The sequence below is a fragment of the Pongo pygmaeus genome, chromosome 7 (genome assembly GCF_028885625.2).
Source record: "Pongo pygmaeus isolate AG05252 chromosome 7, NHGRI_mPonPyg2-v2.0_pri, whole genome shotgun sequence".
In the NCBI taxonomy this organism is placed as follows: Eukaryota; Metazoa; Chordata; class Mammalia; order Primates; family Hominidae; genus Pongo; species Pongo pygmaeus.
In genome coordinates this window covers 139,329,877-139,341,544 of record NC_072380.2, presented here as the reverse complement: position 1 = coordinate 139,341,544, position 11,668 = coordinate 139,329,877, and the positions used below count along the sequence as shown (strand labels likewise).

Below are 11,668 nucleotides of genomic sequence, written 5' to 3'. Positions count from 1 at the left end.
AACTCCTGACCTCAAGGGATCCACCTGCCTCGGCCTCCCAAAGTGCTGGGATTACAGATGTGAGCCACGGTGCCGGGCCCTGAGCTTCCCATTTGAGAAGAGAGCAGATAAGAACGTTCTTCAGGGAGCAAGGTGACCTCTGTTAGTAAATCAACACCACAGGGCAGGCTCAGTCTCCCCTACTTATCATTGCTACAAAGGAAGGTTTAAAAGCCACCCCATCACATTCTCTCAGAGGTAAAAGCTCTCACTGCAGGGGTTTGTGGAGCCTTCCTAGGCTGAGGTGTCACTGGGCCATGAGCTGCGTGCTTAAACAGTTCAACTCCAGGTTAGTTGCAACTTCTTTTTCTTCTTTATTTATTTTCCTTGTGCCAGTTAACTTTTCTCAGTCTATAAAAATTAGAATTTTTTTGGCCAGGCACAGTGGCTTATGTCTGTAATCCCAGCACTTTGGGAGGCTGAGGCGGGTGGATCACTTGAGGCCAGGAGTTCGAGACCAGCCTGGCCAACATGGTGAAACCCTGTCTCTATTAAAAATACAAAAATTAGCTGGGCGTGGTGGTGCATGCCTGTAATCCCAGCTACTCGAGAGGCTGAGGCAGTAGAATCGCTCAAGCCCAGGAAGCGGAGGTTGCCATAAACTGAGATCACGCCACTGCGTTCCAGCCTGAGTGACACAGTCAGACTCTCTCTCAAAAAAAAAAAAAAAAAAAAAAGAGAATTTTTTGCTTCCCTTCTTCTCACCATTAGAGGCCCATAACTTCACTCTTGTCTCCGTACCTCTTGCCACTTATTTCTCCAAAATTGATATGTTTAGCGATAAGATCAGTTAAGATAACATTTAATAGAAAGAACAATTGTTTGACTCCCTCTCGCTCTGAGAACTAGCTCTTACTGGACATGTTGGCTCATGCCTGTAATCCCAGCACTTTGAGAGGCGAGGTGGGAGGATTGCTTGAGGCCAGGAGTTTGAGACCAGCTCGGGCAATGTAGGGAGACTCCATCTCTACCAAAAATAAATAAATAAATAAATAAATAAAGACAAAAAATAACTAGCTGTCTACTCGATACTTACCTATGATTTGACTGGGAGACTGCAGGCAGGGGATCTCCTTAACCTGTGTCTACTGTACTCCCAAGATATGCTGATCACTCTCCTATGTGACCTGGATGATGGGGGAGGAGAAAGGATACTGGAATGAGGAGTCATAGAATACAAGGCATATAGCAACTTTCCTTTAAGAAGTTAGCTAAATATACATATATATATATTTTAATGTTTAGGTTGGGTGCAGTGGCTCACTCCTGTAATCCCTGCACTTTGGGAGGCCGAGGTAGATGGATCACTCAAGGTCAGCAGTTCGAGACCAGCGAGACCAACATGGTGAAACCCCGTCTCTACTGAAAATACAAAAAATAAGCCTGGCATGGTGGCGGGTGCCTGTAATCCCAGCTACTCAGGGAGGCTCAGGCACAAGAACCCAGGAGATGGAGGTTGCAGTGAGCCAAGATCATGCCACTGCACTCCAGCCTGGGCAACCCAGTGAGACTCTGTCTCAAAAAAAATAAATAAATAAAACTAAACTAAAATAAAAAAATTGTATCTATAAAATACATCAGACGACAAAGGTATCTGGTCTATAGTGTACGTTATAATGATGCTTATCAGTGTGAATCACAGTCATGAATCCAAGATGGGATCAAAGCAAACTTACCTGAAATGCTCAGCATTAGTAAACATCGCTTTATGCTGCAGGAAAATGCACAGCAAGTATATTGAAAATTTTATGTCCAGCACCTTTTTTTTCTTTTCTCTTCTCTTCTTTTCTCCTTTCCTTTACTTTCTTTCTTTTTTTTTCTTTTTTTTTTTGAGAGTGAGTCTCACTCTGTTGCCCAGGCTGGAGTGCAGTGGCACGATTTCTGCTCACTGCAACCTCTGTCTCCCAGGTTCAAGTGATTCTTGTGCCTCAGCTTCCTGAGCAGCTGGGATTACAGGTGTGCACCACCACGCCCAGCTAATTTTGTATTTTTAGTAGAGACGGTGTTTCGGCATGTTGGCCAGGCTGGTCTGGAATGACTGATCTCAGGTGATCTACCCGTCTCGGCCTTCCAACGTGCTGGGATTACAGGCATGAGCCACTGCACCTGGCCTGCTTTAAGGATTTGAAAAATATTGTGTGACACTGATAGTCCAGCAACCAACTGATGAGGTGGGTTTCAATCAGACTTTGGTTCAATAATCATCATGAATGATTCTATGGGCTTTTTGTGTTTTGCTCTTGGACTTTTGTTCACACTGGGGCCTGAGGTCCCCTAAAAACAGATTACTGGCCTTGAAGCCCACTAGGGCAACCACCCTTCTACACTGACTCTGTAGGAATGTGAACACTTCATGTGTTCCTAACTTGCACGTTCAACGTATAGAGTGAAATCTTTAATAATGATGATGAGGAGGACATATTACTATCCTAAGATGTACTATTCTAGGTATTGCATTATGTTATTTTAGTTATTCTTCACAAATACTCTGCAAAGTAAATTTCTTGAAAATAGGTTGCACCTGGGTGATATCATCAGGAAATAGCTTTGCTTTTCTGCCTATTGCCTTCAAAATGTATATAGTTGCATTTGCCTTTGCCTTTCCTGGTGGCACATTGAGAAGATTCTGTAGCTTCTTAGTCACTTGCAAGTTTGTTTTTTTGAGACAGAGTCTCGCTCTGTCAGCCAGGCTGGAGTACAGTGGCACGATCTCAGTTCACTGCAGCCTCCATCTCCTGGGCTTAAGTGATTCTCCTGCCTTAGCCTCCTGAGTAGCTGGGATTACAGGTGTGCACCACCATTCCCGGCTAATTTTTGTATTTTTAGCAGAGACAGGATTTCACCATATTGGCCAGACTGTTGACCTCAGGTAATCCACCCGCCTTGGCCTCATAAAGTGCTGGGATTACCGGCATGAGCCACTGCACCCAGCCCACTTGCAAGTATTTTAAAAGTCCAGTTCAATCTAAATCAAATTTAATCTCACATTCAGGTTAAGCCTTCTCCCCTCTGCTCAGCTCAGGTTTGTGTAGAGGCTCAGGTGCCAGGAAAGGCATAAAGACGCTGGGTCTGCTCTTCCGCTCTTCGCAGTACTTCCTACCCTACTCACCTAACTGTTGATGGATTTTCCAATATAATAGCTGTGGAGGGATGAGAGATGGAGGCAGATGCCGGCTGTGATGCTCTCTTGACTGTTGAAAGCCTTCCAAATGGTAAGATCCAAATGTTGGCTCTTCCAGTTGGCATTTTTCATGGGGGTTCTTCAGAGACCCTGACTTGGCCATGGGCTAGGTGAAGCCTGTGACATCTCTCAACTCCTGCCCCTGGTGGTACCACAAGACCCCTTAAGCAGAGATAAATTAAGCTGGCTTCCTTTTGTGGCATTTGCCTGCTCTGGCAAAATGCACACATACTTGCTCGGCCATTGTGGGTAGCTTTGCCAAGCTCCAACCTCAGTCTTCTCCAGGTGAACACTAGGAAGAAAAACTATGCTTTCATTGTCAAAAGAATATATTTTAAGATCTCCTAAGAACTCCATCATGATGTTCCACCCTCTGGAGTAGCTTGGGACTAGCTTCTGCATCTCTGTGTTTCAGCAAACATCCAGCCTGGGAGTGCGATGCCAGTCTACCATCTTGCCATAAATCCTCTCTCCAGGATTATCTCATACTGTGTCACACTACCTTACTTTGTTTGTGAGTGAATGAAAGCAAACCATCTGCAATACTACAAGCCTCTTTGAAAGAATTTTTTTCCCCTCTAAGGAAGCTGCTAATCTTCCTATAAACAAGTTGTTGAAAGTATTAGATTTGGTCATGGGCTGGCAGTTCTCATCCAGAGTGATCTACCTCCTCTCTTTAGAATAAACAGCTACTTAGCTATGTTCCAGTCTTTAGGGTCTAAGCCAAAACTCTAAATCCTGTTAAACATTTGTTATAATCCCTTTACCCACAAGGAATTGAATTGCAAAGAGATTTGTTGCAAAATGCTGAAGGTTACTGAGTTTATAAGAGCAAAAATCAGATTTAAACCCTGACCTGGTCCGTCTCCCATGTAGTCTTTTTCATATTCCAGAGGACCATTCTTAACTGAAGTTGCCTAGGACCACGAGAGAGGAATTACACTTAATTCCATTTGACAGACAGAAACATAGGCTGAAAAAATTTAAGAGACTTGCCCAAGATTAACCTGTGGATTATAGGAATTGAATGGCTCACACAGAGGAGGCTACTTCACAATCAATTTAACAAAGGATTATTAAAAATGTGTGGGCAGCCTTAGGAAGCTACAGGGGATGGTGCCATAGTCCAGAACTAGTTAGAAACAAAGAACTAAAGCAAGAAGGGACAGAGAGAATTGTGTTCAGAAGGCCACCTTGAGAGGAGTCAGGTTGTAGGATGAAGCCAGTCCTAAATCAGAACTCAGGGAGGAGGCTGTACTTCCCACTTCTCCTCTCTCTACCTCCACTGTCTTCTGGGAGCCAAACCTAGTGTGGAGCCAGAGGGTACTAGAGCCTGAAGTTCTTTCTACAGGTCAGTCTCCCAGAGAAGAGAGCAAGAAAATGAAGGGTAGAGAGTGGATTTGACTTACTCAGCCAGGAGTGGAAGATCTGGGTTTTCAATCTGTGCCTGCCTGCCCCAAACTCTATGCCGCATTTTGTCGGCTCTGCCCTTATTTTGTTATGTGGCTGGGACACTTTCTCTGCATTGTAAACACTCTTCATAAGGGACTTTTCTTACTGTCCTTATAAATGATTCCATCCCGAGCACACATGTGGGACAGTCACATGTGCTTTTAAGTAAAAGCACATTGGCTGAATGAATTAATGGATGGGGAAGACAGGTTTGACATGCATGGGGACAGTATGAACAAAGGGAGAGAAAAAGTGTGCACTGCAATAGCTCCCTGCATAGGTATTTAAATGAGACAATTCATACAACATTTTTTTTACACATTTTTGTATACAAGGTAGCATTTAAACCTCAAATCAACTCTTCAATTATCACTCCCTGATTAGTCCCCCAAGTTTATTTGTTTAGTGACAGTAGCTGAAGCAAAATATAAATCCAGATTATCTGGCTCTAAATCCAGTTCTCTTTCAAGCACCCCTTAATTGAATACAACATGGTGAGATAATAGGATAACCACAATTTATTCTCTCTTTCTCTGTCTCTCTCACAGTCTCTCTCTTTCTCTCTATTTCTCCCTTCCTCTCCATCTCTCACTACCTCTCTTTTGGTTTTCTCCTTGCTATTGATTTATTGTTGAAATCAAATCATTTGTCCTTTAGCATGTCTCACATTCCGGATATATCTCTTTGCTTTCTTGTAGTTTAATTTAACTTGTTTATCACATGCTGTATTTCTTGTAAGTGAGCTCTCGTGGCTGGATTTGATAAAGATTCAGCTTGTTTCAAAATGTTTTGGCAAGAAGATACTTCACAAGTGGTGCTGTGTGTTTCACACTAAAGCATATTGGGATACACACAAAATTAGCATGACTATCCCACCTTTCATGAGGCTAAGAATGATTGGTGGGTTCGGGTGTCTTAAGAAAATTTTAATCATCATTATTAATAACTGCTATTATAGGCTGGGCACGGTGGCTCACGCCTGTAACCCCAGCACTTTGGGAGGCTGAGGCGGGTGGATCACGAGGTCAGGAGATCGAGACCATCCTGGCTAACATGGTGGAACCCCGTCTCTACTAAAAATCCAAAAAAAAAAAAATTAGCCGGGTGTGGTGGCGGGCACCTGTAGTCCCAGCTACTCTGGAGGCTGAGGCAGGAGAATGGTATGAACCCGGGAGGTGGAGCTTGCAGTGAGCTGAGATTGTGCCACTGCACTCCGGCCTGGGCAACAGAGTGAGACTCCATCTCAAAAAAAAAAAAATGCTATTATGAAGTTAAGGATCAGCAGTATAGTGGGGGCTCTGCTTGGCATCAAACATGTTATCTTGTTGAATCTACACAAAAACTATATGAAAAAGGGATTTCTATCCTCATTTATCAAATGAGAGCACTGAGGTTCAGAGTGGTAGGTGCCTGGAGTCATACAACTCGTGAGTGACAGAGGCAGGATATGAATGCAGATCTAACGGACTCCAGAGTCTGCGTTCTGACCAACTACATAATTGGTATTATGTGTGGCTTCATTTCTTTTCAGCATGTTTTCACAGACTAACTCCTACACCTTTTGATTCTTGCACTTTTAATAATCTGTCGGTTGGAGTAATTTATACAGTTAACTTACAGCCAGTGTTGGAAAAAGGGTCAAAGAAAGAGGCCCCTTTGGTGCCAACCATGCCACAGAAGAAGCAAGTAAAAGATAACAGGTTGTGGAGCGGGGCACCTAGAATAGGTGGTAGGTGGCAGCAAGCAGCAAAATCGAGAAAAGTGATCTATTGAGATCCTTTTAATTGTACTTTATAAAAACACAACCCAAAATAGCTTAAGGCAAAAGGCCAATTGATTTGTTCAACTCATCAATCTATGGAAAGGCCAGAGGTAGACTGACCTCAGGAATCACTGGACCTAAGAACTAGGCAGAATTCCATTGAATGCTGTCTCCATCTCTCAGCTCTCCTTCTTCATGCTTGCTGGTGTCCTGCTCTCAGGCTGGCTCTCTCCACATGGCAGGAAGCACTACTACAAGCCCCTCACCCTTACAACTGCATGACCAGAAAGGAAAGAGAACTTTCTCTTTTTTTTTGAGACGGAGCCTTGCTGGAATACGGTGGGGCAATCTCGGCTCACTGCAACCTCCGTCTCCTGGGTTCAAGCAATTCTCCTGCCTCAGCCTCCTGAGTAGCTGGAATTACAGGCACCTACCACCATGCCCAGCTAATTTTTGCATATTTAGTAGAGACAGGGTTTCACCATGTTGGCCAGGCTGGCCTTGAACTCCTGACGTCAGGTGATCTGCCTGCCTCGGCCTCCCAAAGTGCTGGGATTACAGGCGTGAGCCACCACACCCAGCCAAGAACTTTCTTTTGTCAACTCCAGTGAGGAAAAAAGTTACAGGGAAGGATTCTAATTGGCTGGATTTGGATGAATCCATATAACTGAAGAAGTGAGGCCCTATGATTGGCCCACTTAGGTCGTATGTTCCTCCTATAACCAGGGAGACAGGGTTTGTTACTGATATGGTTTGGATATTTGTCTCCTCCAAATCTCATGCTGAAAAGTGATGCCCAGTATTGGAGGTGGGGCCTGGTGGGAGAGATTTGGATCATGGAGGGTCGGCCCCTCATGAATGGCTTAGTGCCATCCCCTTGGTGAAGACTGAATTCTCACTCTGTTAGTTCACATGAGATCTGGTTGTTTAAAGGAGGCTGGCTCCTCCTCCCTTGGTCCCTCTATGTGACATGCCTACTCCCCCTTTGCCTTTTGCCATGACTGAAAGCTTCCTTAGGCCTCCCCAGAAGCCCAGCAGATGCTGGAGCCATGCTTTCTGTAAAGCCTGCAGAACCGTGAACCAATTAAACCTCTTCTCTTTATAAACTACCAAGTCTCTGGTATTTCTTTATAGCAACACATAATGGACTAATACAGTTACTGTAAGAAAGGAATGAATTGCATAGACTAGGATACTGAGGATATTATGAGCTGGGCAGTAACTCCAGTCTGCGTTTTTCATACATTCTTGTTATGAAAAAATGGCAACAGATGATATTCAGAGGCAGACTCAGGTGACTAAAAAGAACAAATTTAGGGGAAGGAAACTGATACTCATTAAACATTCACATGTGCTATATAATATCCTAAGTGCTAATGCATAGCTGATTTAATCTTCACAACAGTACCATAAACTCAACATTTTATTATTCTCATGTTAAAAAATAAACCAAGACTCATAGAAGTTAAATGATTTGTCCTAGATGAGAGTTATATATATGAAGTCAAGATTTGAATCTAGATTTTTATGGCTCTAATGCTACTCTCTATTATTGAGAGACTAAGGATAGAGAGACAATGGTCAATTATAAACATTTATATGTAAAGCAGGTGCTTCTTCACAGAAATGAGGCAGGATCCTATTTATGCTATGGATCATCTGGTCAGATTAGAACCAAAATCTAGGCTGATCTATTGCTAAGTAAAAGCTGTTTTTCACCAGACAAACCCAAATTGAGGGACATTCAACAAAACACTGAACTCATATTCTTCAAAACTGTAAAGGTCATCAGAAGCAAGTAAAGACTGAGATTATAAAGTCCATCTCAATATAGACCAGAGGAGACTCAAGAGATGTGACAACTAGGTACAATGTGATATCCTGGATTGGTTCTTGGAACAGAAAAAGGACATTTGTGGAAAAACATGGTAAAATCCAAAGAAAATCTAAAGTTCCATTAAAAATAATATACCACTGTTGGCTTCTTAGATTTGACAAATGTGCCATGGTAACGGAAGATATCAACAATGAAGGATATTGGGTGAGTAGTATAAGAGTGCTCCATTATCTTTACAATTGTTTTGTTAAATTAATCTTTAAAATTGTTTTGTAAATTTAATATTTAATTTAAAATTATCTCAAGATATAAAGTTTATTAAAACTGCTTTCCCCCTTGTATAAGAACATTATCTGTCACTGTGTCTGGGACGAGTCTGCACAGGTAGGGGCTTGCTTCTGATGGAAGCAAAGAAGACTCTGGAGCTCCTGACACAGGGTGTCGTGGGTTGAATATTTGTGCTAACCCTATCCCAACTCATATATTGAATTTTACGCCCCCAGTGTGTTGGTGGTTGGAGGTGGGACCTATGGGAAATAATTAGATTTAGATGAGGTCATGAGAGTGAGGCCCCATGATGGGATTAGGGACCTTAAAGAGTTACCAGAGCTCTTTCTCTCTCACCATTATGTAAGCACACGGCAAGAAGGCCACCATCAGCAAGCCAGCAAGAACGCTCTCACCAGAACCCAACCATACTGGTACCCTGATCCTGGTATTTCCTGTATCCAGAACTGTGAGAAAAAAATGTGTTGGTTAAGCCACCCAAAACACCCTATTTGTGGTACTTTGTTATTGCTGATTAAGACCCCGGGATGGGCCGGGCGCGGTGGCTCACATTTGTAATCCCAGCACTTTGGGAGGCTGAGGTGGGTGGATCATGAGGTCAGGAGTTTGAGACCAGCCTTGCCAACATAGTGAAACCCTGTCTCTACTAAAAAAATGCAAAAATTAGCCGGGTGTGGTGGTAGGCGCCTGTAATCCCAGCTACTCAGGAGGCTGAGGCAGGAAAATCACTTGAACACGTGAGACGGAGGTTGCGCCGCTGCACTCCAGCCTGGGTGACAGAGCTAGATTCCACCTCAAAAAAAAAGATCCCAGGATGACATACTTTGTTATGGGTGGCAAGCTAAAGAAACAAAACCCTAACATGAAATTAAAGGAAAGTGAGGCAGCTGGTTAATGGTAATGGTGAATTTGTATTCATATTTCAGATCCCACCCAGGCAAACTTCTCCTCTACAGATGCCCTGCTAACATGCTCTTATTTCAGACTATGACATCTCTAAAGCTAACTTACTCCTGTGCCACATTTGAATCAACAATCTAGGATTATGCCTCAAACAGTGTTTAAAGATATGTAGTCTTTGGAAAAGTTGTCCCGGATCTCACTAGGTGCTTCTTATCTCAGCTTCTGGCCATGGCTTCTCTTAGTTCTCTTGGTTCAGAAACAGCACAGGCCACAGGGGGACTTGCAGATCCCTAGTGGTACCCAGTCTCAAATGCACTGCTTAGATGACTTACTAAAAATGAAGACTGATCCCTCATTAAAGTCTTCATGGATGATAAAACTGCATAACCCATGAAGTATATTATAGACCCTCATTTCTGCCAAGGGTGTCAAATTTTTCACATATGTTTCTTAGGCAGCTATAGGAGTAGGTTAAAAGGAGAAAAACAGGGTAGATAACTTAAGTCTGACTAATTGAGAGGAGAAGTGAAATTCTGAGGATGTGTACAATTGATCCTTCTCTTTCCAGGGTAGAACAGAGGGTCTTGCAAAAAGCGTATAAACTCACAGATTTCAGAGTGGGAAATAGGGTGATCAACAGTCCCAGTGGGCTCAGGACTGAAGAGTTTCCCAGGATGAAAGGCTCTAAGAGCCAAATTGGAACAGGCCCAGTCAAACCAGGATAGTTGGTCACTCATATGAAAGGGACTTTAAAGTGATCTTCTGAGACGTAAAGACTCCAAAATATGTTCTCTTCTTGGGGCGGGGGGTGGGGGTTGCATATAGCAAATATGTTTTCAGGAAGCAGTGGGGTATAATTGGCAGAGCATGAGCAGGACAGTGGGAAGAGAGGAGGCTAGTCCAACGGACTCACAGTCAGAACACCTGTGTGCAAATACTAGCCCCACTGTCAGAAGCTAAGAACACCTGGATAAACAATGCCCGTTCTATTTTAGTTTTCTCATCTGCAAAATGGGGATACTACTAGTACTTCTCATAGGTTTGTCTTGAGGATTAACATTCAATAATGCAGGTAAAGTTCTTGGTATTCTGTTTGGCACATAGCAAATGCTAAATAAATAAATGTTGAATTTTATTATGTTGTTGATACAATTAGCAGTCTGAATTCTTATTCCTAGTACTGCCACTTACCAGTGACGTGGCCCTGGTAATTGCAGCCTCTTCATCTGTAAAGGGAGATAATGACGCCTTACTGAGAGGTTAGGAGGTTTTAGTGAAAGCAAGCAAGTGCATAATAGACATGAGAGCAATGAAAGCTTCTCAATTCCTGAGTGGCTCAGGGTTCACCTTTTCTTCTCTCACATTTAACTCCACTAGTAGAGTAGAGAGACAACAGGATTTACAGACTGGGCCTTAATCTTGGCCATGCCATTACTAGTGACTAAATTTAGTAACTTTTCCTTTTTTAAAAAGTCGGAGATTTTCTTGGAAGGCTGGGAATTGCTTCTGGAGGCAGTTACCCAAAAGGAGTTGTCAGTCATGTTTTGACAAATGAAATCATATTGGAAGAAGCATGCAATTGTGTTGATGGCTCATTCTATCACCCACATGTTAGCTTTGTCCTTATTCTTCAGTGCTAGTCCCTTCCCAACTATATCTACTCACAATCATTACTAAACAATGTAGTACACTGAAGGTTGTTTTCAGCACACTGGAGTAGAGGCTGTATAACATTACTCACCACAAACTCCTTCAGATTCCTCCGTGCTGTTTTGCTTCCTTTCTTCTCCCTTCCTCCCTTAGCCTTTCTTCCCATATTTCCCTCCTATCTTACCTTTGCTTTTCTTCATTTTTGACATTCCCTACCTCTCAACCTTTGCAGTAGAAATTACTCTGTGATCCGCAAAGGTGGTTTTCTCTTGCTCTTGGGCACGTAGCTAGACTACATTTCCCAGATGGCTTTGCAGTTAGATGTAACCTTAGGGCTGAGTTTACCCAATGGAACATGAGTAGAAGTGACATGGCCTGGCCCATGAAAACTTCCATGGACAATCCCCTCTCTCTCTTTCTCCCCCTGCTGGTTGGATATTGAAGCTCAGGGACTCTTGGTACTGAAGCCTCTATTAACCTGGCTTCCAGTATGACTGTGGGAGCCAATCAAATCCAAACAGCAATCCTCCCCTTGCTGTCAGAATCATCTTTTGGG

The 11,668-nt window shown here is 43.0% G+C and overlaps 1 long non-coding RNA gene across 1 annotated transcript; it reads right to left on the bottom strand.

The window, feature by feature from the left end:
• Nucleotides 1-1,123: 1,123 nt before the first annotated feature.
• On the bottom strand, nucleotides 1,124-11,279 carry LOC134739960 (uncharacterized). Its single transcript, XR_010127126.1, has 3 exons — nucleotides 11,204-11,279; nucleotides 10,654-10,688; nucleotides 1,124-1,166 (listed from the first exon to the last, which is right to left on the bottom strand). It is a non-coding gene; the product is annotated as an uncharacterized LOC134739960 (long non-coding RNA).
• Nucleotides 11,280-11,668: the final 389 nt, after the last annotated feature.